The 12,217-nt window shown below is 33.6% G+C and overlaps 1 protein-coding gene across 1 annotated transcript in view; it reads left to right on the plus strand.

Moving 5' to 3' along the window:
• Positions 1 to 512: 512 nt before the first annotated feature.
• Positions 513 to 12,217, plus strand: part of emp (epithelial membrane protein) — a 62,115-nt gene continuing 50,410 nt past the window's right edge. Inside the window, exon 1 of the mRNA XM_085204010.1 lies at positions 513 to 642. The gene's annotated coding sequence lies outside the window, so the exon portion shown is untranslated. The remainder of the gene's footprint in view (positions 643 to 12,217) is intronic.

The raw sequence follows: 12,217 nt of genomic DNA on the forward strand, positions 1-12,217 counted from the left end.
ACTTTCCTGAAGTATCTTCGATCTTTCCTGCATCTTACATGGTTAGTCGAGGTCTCCCTCTCTTACCACTCATTCTTGCTTCATACATTTTTTATCATTCTTTCGTCACATATCAAAAAGTATGTAATTGAATTATTAAAATTCATCTCGTTCTCGAAAAATATTTATTATTTTTTGAGAACTTTATTAAACAAACTAATAAATAAATATTTATAATATTCCTTTCAATTTACTTATCCGTAATTAAGAAACCTTTTTTATTAAATTATGTATTTTTTAAATGTTTTTTTTTTTAATAAATCAAACATCTAACTTTATAAGGACCTACACAAAAAAGAAGCTTAAACTGTAGTTATTTCGAAACGTTCTCAATTTATATATATGATGCTAATATCATTAGCGAGTATACAAGATGACTTCATGGGATTTTGGACTTTACAACTATAGTTTTAGATCATTTAAAGAGTTTTCACATTTAATTGCAGGCGAAGATTCGAAAGCGTACAGCGAACAGTCTGTGGGGCGTCTTACACTCGAGCGCTTGTCGAACAAATTTGACAAATGTCAAAATTATAAATAACAGTTTTCGTGTCAAAATTTGGTTTTGTGTGCAAAAAAATTGTGAAATTATTTATTTTAAAGGTAAGTTGAGCAAATAATTATTTAAATTTTTATTGAAAAATTTTAAAGCTTTTAAGATAACGTTTTTAATTATATATAATAAAATTTATGTTGTTTGACCTCTGCTCTTAAATATATGATGTTGTAAGAAGAAAACTAGATTGGACAAAATTCAAACGTAACGTCTCATATCATATAAGATATGACGAAGGCTAAAAACGAAAGTTCTTTAATCCCATACTCTGTACAAGAATGCGTGTCATCGTATAGTACTTACATGTAAATCTTGTAACAAATTTAAATGTACTTAAGTGAGTAACATCTTGGCGGCGTTAAGTTCCGCAACAGAATTTTATATATGCCATAAAAGAGAAGGAATTTAAAAACTTATTCACAAATTTTCTCTGTCTTCTCCACAAACTGAAAATGTTTTAAAAAAAAGGATAGTGTATTCCATATATTATGTAGGTATATTATTTTAGTTAAGTCTTACCACAAAAACGTTAAGTAATAAATATTATGTTAATATCTTTGAAAACAATATTAAACAAGAAAACATTTAAAAGTATGATTATAATATTTCTTAACTAAAACCTGATTATTCTGTTGCCATACCACTTCCTAGTTTTTTTCTTGGTTAGTAGTTAGTTGGTATGTACTTCAATTATGATTACGGGTTCGATTCTTCATCAGAACATATTTCCACGTTAAGTATTAATTTATAATGAATTTGTTGTCTATTCATATCTCTTTTTGTCTCTACCTTAGCTCATAACATAATATGCAGGATATGTAACCGTATTTTTTACGCATTTCCTCGTAAGCAGGGGAGCCCTGGAAGGTAGTGTTAAAACACTTCACACCCATTTAGACACTTCCGTTCCCTACTTTCCGCCCAATTTTGAAGGCACGAGATTTTGAGACACGTGCGGCGGAACGACGCATCGCTTATGACTCATCACTAGACCGAAAAATTAAAATATTAAATATTTCATTTCCTCTAGTGGGAATCGAATCCTCGAAGTTGCGTTAACAGTCACACGCTCGTGCCCCTGCGCCATGACTGGCATCTGTACCTTAACATTGTAATATTTCCATAGAATCTTCTAAGATTCACGTTGAAATATTGTTAATCATCATCATTTGAAGTCGTCCTGACGCAGCAGACAACGTTTGTGGATTCCGCCCTCATTAGGGGGAATGTTTATTTAATCTACATTATTTTAATTCCCCCGATTTGGCGACTTTAATTTCCGAAACTGGTTGTTGCGTGGGGAACGGAACCCTGCTACTTGCGGGATACAGCGTACATAAATACATATCTACATATAATTACTATACGAGATGCTTGTTAATTGTTATGAGTTCAGATATTCATGCGTAAGTAGTAGTTAAATATTATATAAACTAATTGACGTTATTAAATAGATACAAGTGGGACGTTTCACAACGCGATGGTTGTTGCTTCGATTCCGTTGACAGTTTATGTTATTAGTAAATGAACGTGGACTTTGAGATGGAAATAGGAAAATCTTGTTTTTACCGTTTCTGTAGTAACTGCAATTTCTCCTCTCTCAGCTCACCCTTTCACTCCCTAAACTACATTCATGCAAAGTTTTAACTTTTTAAGTCCAGCAGTTTCATCGTTGCTTGTTTGACAATCCATTCAGTAACGAAAAAGTTTCAGGTAGGTAGGTTATATTTATTTTGCCAGTCAGGAAAATTAAGTAAAAATATTATTTGTTGAAAATGGGGGTCCACTGGCTGACAGAGTGACTAAACACTAAAATCTATGTGCCTACTTTGCCCTATAGTCGTAAGTGGCATGAAAAAAAAATAAGTAGTTAAGTTTTCCGCACATGCGAGAAAAGACATGTAGACATAATAATAAAAAAATCTTATATAATTACTATATTCATCAAAATCTATTAAGCATTTCTTGATTTATTATTAATATTATAATCTTATTACCAAATAGTAGGTAGACCATTAAAATCTTTAGAACATCCAAAGCATTGGATTTGAAACCGCATCTCTTGAGTAACGTGTTCTCTGTACAAGTACTTCACTTGTACGTTTATTGCAAAATTTTAATGTGGTCATAATCATATGACCATAATGACCAGAAGGAAAGGAAAATAACATGAAAATGAATCATTCCCCCGAATGGTACTCGAACCCATAACTGTCGAGTTAACGGCCTCTTACTCTCGATTTTCATGATCTATTTTAAAATAATATTTACTTGCCATTTATCTCGTTTTATTTACGATTAAAATATTTTTTTGCGAAAAGAATACGATATAAAGTTTAAGTAAACAACGCTTATAGTTTTTTCTGCTTCTTTTTCACTTTTTACTAAAAATCAATTATTTACGGTTGTTAAAGGCCGTCGTTGCGCATTGGGAGTGAGACAGCGGGAGTCACACTGTAAACACGAAGGTTATGGGTTCGATACACACTCAGGGCAGTGATTATATTTAATTTAACACACTCATCCCAAATATCGGTGTATGCCTGGGGAACGGAGTGTTTTAACTTAACTAGGTTCCCCCTGCCGTGTAATTTAGATTCTTAGATTTTGATGCATAGTTTGTAACAGTTCGACCTAATAAAAGCATGTTGATACTTTACTTCTAAAAGAAGAATATAAATACTAAGAATCACATTTTAGAATATTTCTGAGATTCTTCATTTCCCATAATCTTGTATTATTTTTAAAGTTATATTTGATAACTTGACTACAACTTAATTCTATTCAGCCAACAAAATTAAAATTAAATATTTTTGTAAAATATAATAAATAGTTATTTTAAAATTAAAATATTATAAATTAATGAATCTGTATAATTTGCACATTTTCTGTACAATGAGGTTTAAATAATCTTCTTCATAAATATATGGCGTAATAATAAAATATTAACTATTCGTTAGCTGTGAAGCTGTACAGTTTTTTTGTTTGGAAAAACCTTTTTATGTTGTCCATTTATTAAGGAAGGCTATTGGCTATGTTAGATTACCTCGGACACTTAGGCCGTCGTGGCGCAGGGGCAAGAAAGTGCTACTTTAAACGCGACGGTTGTGGGTTTGATTCCCATTCGAGGCTATTGAATATTTAACATCTTCATTTCGTGGCTGACGCTTATAATACTCGTTGGCATAGCAACGTGTATGTCACTTTATAAATACACAAGTGTATCTTTAGTAGTGTGTTTAATGTTTTATTTTTTGATTTAATATACTTTATAAGCATTATTTTTGAAAAATATGTTCTGCACTTCCCCTACATATAAATTATAAGTGTGCCAAATTTCATGGCTCTTCGTCCGCGCTATTTTCGTAAAAAGGAGTTCAAAGTGTTTTCTCGTATTAATATATAAATAAATATATATAGTATTAATTTTAATAATGACGTTGGTTGTGATCTATGAAATATTCAGACTTGAATATCAACCTTGAATTCTTATAAATATTAAATAAAAATTAAAAGAAACACGCTAAAGTAATAATACTCCATCACGTGTTCTCAGAATGCATACGTTGAAATATTTTTTAAATCTTACGTTTTAGTCGTTTTAGGTCTTGGCACAACTTTGTACAGCCTTGTTAATAAGTTTTTTAAAAAAGTTTATTTATATTTTTTTGAATATTATCAATGTTTCGTACTTTAGAATGGGTTTCTTGGAATTTTTATTTATGAAATTTGTGTCTTGGTTTCTTTTCTTTTCTACGAAATGTTAAAGTAAATTATGTTTAAATTTATAGTTTCGTACCCTATCTCACATCTAGCAGGGTAGACATATCTCAGAAGGAACCTAATGTTAAGACATTCTTCATTCTTCATTCTTTCTTCATTCTTCATTCTTTCCCACTTTACGCTCATTTTTTGAGATATTGTTGGTGGCGAAACTCAACGCTGTGCTTTATCTAGCAGAGCGTGGGAGTCGAACAGGTTCCGCTTATAGTTAATAATTTGCCGCTACGCCACGGAGGTCCTAAAGTATTTTTTTAATATGTTTTATTTATCTGTTCTGTTCCGATCCTTTAAATTGATGGACGGAATGCAATTAGCCATCGATTATTTAGTTTTGAAGGATCGTAAAAAAAACTACAAGTTTTTTAATTACATATTATAAAGTAAGCAAAAAATCGTTAGTTATAAATACTTTATTTTTATTTTGACAGGTTTTTTAGAAAAAATGTGGTTGTGTTATATAAAATATTTCTAAGCAACTAATTGGATAAAGAATATTTTATTTTAATTGAGTTCTTAGCAAAAAATCATTAAATTTAAAGAAATATAAGTGACGATGATGAAATAATGTTGTATATTGTATATATGTATATATGAATAATGTAGTTTGTTTGGTTGAACGCGATGCCTAAATCTGCTAAATTCGGGATACAGCGGGAAACTAAAAAAAAAATAGGTAGGAGACTCTTAGGTTTACGTGAAATAAGGTACGTAAAAATCGTATTTTTTTTTTATTATAAATCAGCATCACGCTTAACCTTGGCCTAAAAATTTTAAGTGTTTTTTTTTCTAATACAGATAAAAAATAATAATTTTGATCTTTCAATTGTTTTTTTTTCAACACCTTTACAATTTCTATTGGTTGTTATATTTTTTTTATATAATCTTTAAACGTTCGAGAAATTTCACAATGTCTTGTTTCTTTCATTATCCAAAGCAATTTGTAATTATTGATACGCTTTCTATAAACGCGCGTACAATTAAGTAGGTACTATAGTAAAAAATATTCTGATGTTGTTTTAAAAAATAAACGTAACTCTTCTCTAATTAAGTTTTTAACAATGTACAGTAGTTGTAAATTCAATTCCCACGTGGGGCTCCTTTTATTTTTTTTCAGCTTCACTGAATCCCGTATAACAGGGGTAAGCAGAGGGTACCTAATGTGGAGACACTCCGTTCCCAATTTTCCGCCGAATTTTCCAGGCAGTGCGTGTTGAGTAAAGGCGGAACTTAACGCCGCGCTCTTGCCTTGATACCAAAGCGTATACATGAGAATATTAATAATTAATAATTCATTTCAACGAGCGGGAATCGAAACCACAACCGTCGCCTTACAGTCACACGCTCGTGCCCTTGTGCCAGGACGTCCTCTTGTAATGTCTTTTAACAGAAGTAGCTACCTACATATTTAGATACATATATATCAGATTCTAATTGAGTTAATAGATATCTTTCATATATTATATTTTTTTAATAAATTAATGTTACATCTTCATGAAGTGATTCATCACTCTTTAATAAAGCAGTAACTTAGTGTTATGATAGTACGCTCTACGCGCAGCGCCTAATTTTCAAAACATAGAGCCCATTGGTGCTCTTTGTCTACCAGGGCCGGGAAATTAAAACAAGTGAAATATAATCATTCCCCTGATTGGAGAAAGGAACCCACAATCATTGCAAAAAACATCCACATTTCCATTAATTTGGTTTTAGATAGCTATGATCCTTGAAAGAATTAAATTGTAGCTTCAAGATACATTTTAAGCCAAAAAGTTAAATCTGTTACAAACGGTTTCTCGTTAGTGACATAATAATGGACACGTAACGCCGCGTTGCCGTAATCGCAAACACTAAATATACGAGGCTTTTGGAATGCTGGTCAAGTACGAGTATATTTATTATAATAACACCGTCGTGTCTGTCTGTACTGTGTATATGTAATGGTTGCGGGTTCGATACACGGTCAGGGTACGTGTAGGTACCTAGTGTCAAGACACTCCGTTCCCTACGCGCCACTAAATATTCAAATTATAGCGTCTTCAGGGGCTGAGCTTAGCATTGCGCTTTGTATTACCACAGATGGGAAATGAAAAGATTGAATGGGAATCGAACCCCCAACTATCTCACTCCGACACTATGGCCTCTATATGTACTGTACATATATGTAGGTGTTAAAGTATGTTTTAACCAAAACAGGTCATTGTTTTATCGTGGGATATTCAAGACAATAGATTACATATCGTAAATAATACCGAAACCGCATATGGTGAGTATTGCACTTGTATTTTGATATTAAAACCGAGTTTAGAAATATTTTCAAACATAATATATGTACGCCTGACTGTATATGCGATCGTTGTGGATTCGATTCTCACTCGGGGATATTTCATATTTTTATATTCTCGCTCTGGTGACGGAGCAAAGCGCGGCGTATTGTTCCGCCACTCAACACGCAATGCCTTGAGAATTAGGCAGAGGAGGACGGAGTGTCTTAACACTAGATATCCTCTGCCTACCCTGATATGTATGGGTAAGAGTTTAAAAACTTTTTGTTTACTTCCTCTGCACACATCATGGTAGGCAGGAAGAACCTAGTAACACTCTGTTTTCTATTACTGTATCATTGTATACTGTATATAGAAAATAAGGAAAATGTCTGATGTCTCTATATACTATGCTCTAGGTATTACATATATTTAGTATGTACTGGGAACGGAGTCTCTTCATACTTCGTTCGTTCGTTCCCAGGTTTCCTTTGCTACTGCTAATATTGCCCACGGAACCCAAATGGCACACAACACGAAGTAGCGGTGACTTTTTTATTTATAAGAAAATAAATCGTACAGAACCTTCTCCTTCTGATTTGAGCTGGCCCTTGTCTATTTTATTTCATTTAAATATTAAGTTGTTTGTTTTTTTATGTCTCTGTAATAAAAGGTAATGAAATTGGTATTTTTGGGCGATGAACTTAGTTTTATTTCTTTTATTCGCTGAAGTATTTAGTTATTTTTGTTTTTAAGTAAATGAACCTACCTACCTATAGGTAAGTATATCGTTAAAAACGATTCTGTATTCTGTTTTCTTTTATTATCTTCATACTGTATATGTAGGATGCTTTAAATTATCACTCAAAATAAACAATTTGTTATAATTGCCATGAAAGCAATAAAAAGTGAATCACTCCGCTAATTAACCTTGGCTTATAATTTAAGAGAGATTAGGTACTACTTATTTCAATAGTGTTGTACGAGTGTGCTTGTTATGTTTTGTCTATACGATAGCTATATAATGGTAGTAGGTTCAATTCTCATTGTATTAAATGTTTATTTAAAGCAAGTTGGTGCTCGGTCTATTTTAATTAAAAAGACTAGTGATGCGCCAAATGTCCATTTTGGCCATTTTCCGTCGGATTCTACAGATATTGTGTGTCTAGTGGTGGAACTAAACGTCAAAAATCTATGTTTCATAGTCCACCTTATCGAGAAGGACTATATGTAGGCTATATTACACGTTAATCGTTTCCACGTTACAATTCTTAATTATTTTCATATCACCAAGGGGTTGAAGCTGCAGCTGGGGGGGGGGAGCTGTATATTAGCATACAAATTATCTTACATCCTTTACCCTCTAACGGCCATCAAACCCCACACCACCGTGGTACCAAGGAAAACCAATCGCCTAATGAACCAATCATGCAAATCACGACTACCTAAGGCCGTATTACGACAGACACAACGAGCTCGGATATTGCGTGCCTTGTAAGTGTACCTATGCTACGTTTAAAACAGACCTTGCGTTGTGTTGAAATATCCTTGTGTGTATGTCGGTTTATGTGTGGATAGTGTTTGGTCACTACGTTTTGTATAGAATATAATATAAGCTATAGGAGGCCGCTGTAAATCGCCGCTTCTCCCATTTAGGGGAAAGATTTATTGGCAGCGCGGTATTTACTTTCGCCTGTCAACACCCAATGTCTTGAATAAAATCCCGCAAATACTAGTATAGATTATTGATATTAACGGGATAAATTCAGAATGCGGGAAAAAGAAATTATATTTTTTTAGTATATCAACAACGACGACGATGGTTGTGGGTTCAATTCTTACCGCGGGAAATGCAATATTTAATCTTTTTCATTTCCTCACTTTGGTAGCGATAAAAAACGCGGCGTTTAGTTCCGCCGGCTCCGCCTCCGGCTCGTCGTGTGTTTAGTTAAGTTGAGCTCCTCACGCTATGCCTCAAAATTTCCGTGGAAAGTGGGGAATGAAAGCGTCCTAATGGACTACGGAATATCTTAATACTAGGTTCCCAGGTTCCCTCTATTTGCCTGCTTTGTACAGGGTTCAGAGTGAATGTATTTTTTAATATAATATAACAAACTCTGACCTATTTGTGTCACAGCCTTAACCCAATGTATTGTGCAATAACATCGCTTATATAGCTGAAGGTCGTTCAATGGAGGATGTCCTAACTTTAAACTAAATGCTTCACGTTTAGATACAATATTTACTTTTGTCCATATGTCTATATGTATACCTATATGTTTTTCGTTATATTATAATATAGTAAAGGATAGAACTGCGATGATTTTACATATGTTCAATTCGTATTTTGTTTTAAGTTATAGAAATATTACTAAAATAACGTTTTTGTAGCTTCACGCTTTATCCCGCACATAGAAATGTAGGCGGAGATAATTTAATGACTTTAATGACTTGTTAGAACGGATAAATGGAAATAAGTAAGTCCTCCGAGTGCGTATCTGTCACTCGTATCGTACACTGCCAGCTCTTATATGCAGACGTTATACCACTGGGCTATGTGCATATAATAATTTGATTATAATACAAACTTTAGTTGTTAAACACTATAAAATATTATCATTTCTATATAAAAAAGTATTCCCTAAACAGTCTGTTAAAGCGAAGCACGTCGTCGGGTTTCGTCATCGAGCCTGCGCACGCGCAGCCGCCGTAACGTATCGATCAAAAGTATTCTACCATTACTTGTGAGTCGCGGTGAGAGTTGTCCCACTATAATTATATTGTCTTGCTCTACGCACATGGTTCCGTAGAGTGGCTTTGCGTTTATAATAAGTAGGTAGATGAAGCCGGAAGTTGTGGGTTCGATTTTCACTTTTTGTGTTCAGCTTTCAGCTTCACGCTGTATCCCGCACACAACAAGGGAACCCGCACACAACAGAGGGAACCTAGTGTTAAGACACTCTGTTCCCCACTTTCCGCCGAATTCTGGAGGCATTGCGTTTTGAGTGGCGTAACTCAACTTTTTTGTTTTTTTATTCATAAATTTAAAAGTATAAGAAACATAAAAATTGCATCTATTGATCCATCCAATCCACAATCATAATGTCTACATCAGAACAATGTCTTTGTTATGTGACCGTTTTAGCAGTAATTCTATTTTATATTGTTTTTTCTTTATATTGTCTTCTTCTATGTGTTTTTTATTTCAATTACTTAAGTTATTAGCTTTGTAAACTTGTATATATATTGGTATAAACGTTGACACCACCAAATAATAAGTCAATAAATGTTTTATGCAAAATATTTGTAGGGTTAAGCTCCTAATGATAATTTCTATTTTTTTTCAAACGTCTTTTTTATCCTTTAGCTATCTATATATTGAGTCTAATTACATGCCAACCTTTGTTGTTATTTTTTTTAGTTATCTATCTTAATTGAAGCATCTATGTGCTTTTAGCATCCATATAAACAAAATAAGATTATAAACCATATATGGACACGCTTCGAGCTTGGTTTCCATCATCAGCGGAGCGGGCCCATTAAGATCTACGTTGAACACGCAAGAGTAAACTACATACTTGTATTTACACCGATATTGTATAGTCGGGCGGACCTTTCCAAAATATAAAACTCTTTGCAGGTGGAAATGTAAACATATTTTATTTAAAAGAAGCATGTTCCGCCTAAATATTACCTACCTGCTCCGGTGGAAACCGGCTTTATCTTGATCTTCAAATCAAATAAACAGTACACATTTTTAGTTAATTTAATAATATGAGTAGTTTTTGTTGTAAAACTGAGAAAAATAACTTTGGACATCGCTTACTACTAGCCTATAGCTTCACACTGTTCTCTACAAATCCCATGACCAAAATTTTATATTAAATTAGTTTCACGCTGTACCCCTCATATAGCGGGATCAGTGCAGAGTCCCTCCGCATCTTCAACTTTCTAGACATCGCATGTCTGGGGACCTAGTTAACCTATCCTAGGATAGGATAGGTTAACTAGGTCCCCAGACACCTCCTATCCTATCCTATATCTTATAAAACAAAGTCGCTTTTCGTGTCTGTCTGAACTTTCTAACTCTTCTTCTTCTAAACCACCCAACGGATTTTTATGCGGTTTTCACCATTAGGTCGAGTATTTCTTAGGGAAGGTTTATATATAGTTTATTATTTGTTATGATTTATTATGTTTATATAGTTTATTATGTAAATTAACATAAATACGATAAATGTGTATAAAGTCCTACCCGTTGAGACCTTTCGCGCATGCGCTGCTTTAATGTACTTAAGTGTACTGGAATATTGTTCCTCTTAATAAGATCTACAAAAAAGTCCGCGACGGCATATTCGTATCTTTTAAGAATAACGTGTAGTGATCATTTTCTGTCTAAAAATTTCAATATATTTTTTATTGTGAGGGATACTTTTCTATAATGGTATTAATCCTTATCCTTTAAAATACTTTATTAATTTTCTACGTTAAACGAAGATAAAATTTGCTTTTTACACTATTTTGAAATTGCGAATAGTTTTAGAGAAAAACGCATTTAATTGTTGACACATCACGCCGTTTACACATCAGCTGTATCGAGTTATGTTTCACTTATCAATTACTCTCAGCATATAAATAAGTATATTAGTTACGTTGGCCATTTAATGTAGATCAAAACTGTCTTTTACTGTTTTTCATTTTAGAAGTTGTTACAATACCAAAAAATCCTTGCTGCGAAACGGCTTGCCACTCGCCATGCGTCCCTCGGTCTCCCGCGACCTTTTGCTTATACAAGCGCGTTCGCCGCGCCCGCCTACCTTACACCCATCGGTGGTTCAGTGGTAGAATACTCGCCTGCCACGCGGGCGGCCCGGGTTCGATTCCCGGCCGATGCATTCTATTTAATTTTCCTCACAGGCAGCCACGTAGTGCTTGCTTTTCATCAGGGACAGAATACCCTCTTCAGAATTAACCACAAGCTCGAAAAAAAAGTCCCCTGCCTCTATAGCAACGAAGATTTAGATGCCTTTCCACGTATTGGATAATCGGAGTTGAATGTATTATTTCAGCGCTATATATTTGGTTTCATATTTTTTGTAGTAGTTATTAGTAGGTAGGCTTTTGTTTATAATTTCATCCGTTTAAAAATAGTCATTTAACTATCTAAAAATAGTCATTTAAATATATTTTAATAAGTACTTGAAAAGATTAGTAGCTCAGATTTAAAATTACGGTACCTACTAAAAACCCTTGCTGTGTAAAACAATTGGAAAATCCTTATTGAAACTACGAAAATGCGGGTTGTATTAGGGTTTAATTAATTTTCACATTATCTTAAGTATACACACACAGATACATTATATGAATAATCCAGTAGTTAAAGCGGGCGAAGCCGCAAGAAGGTCGCTAGTTATATAATAATTATATATGTTATGGTTAATTCTACATTTTTACAATTACTAAGTTATCGTTCAGTAGCGTTTAAGGTACACTGTGTGTGTCACTACTGAGTCATCATAATGAGTAATTAACAAAGACAATGGCGAATATAAACAAGCGAGATGATTTCAAATATAAT

This window comes from Heliconius melpomene, chromosome 20 (genome assembly GCF_056956725.1).
Source record: "Heliconius melpomene rosina isolate 202511_hmr_F chromosome 20, ASM5695672v1, whole genome shotgun sequence".
In the NCBI taxonomy this organism is placed as follows: Eukaryota; Metazoa; Arthropoda; class Insecta; order Lepidoptera; family Nymphalidae; genus Heliconius; species Heliconius melpomene.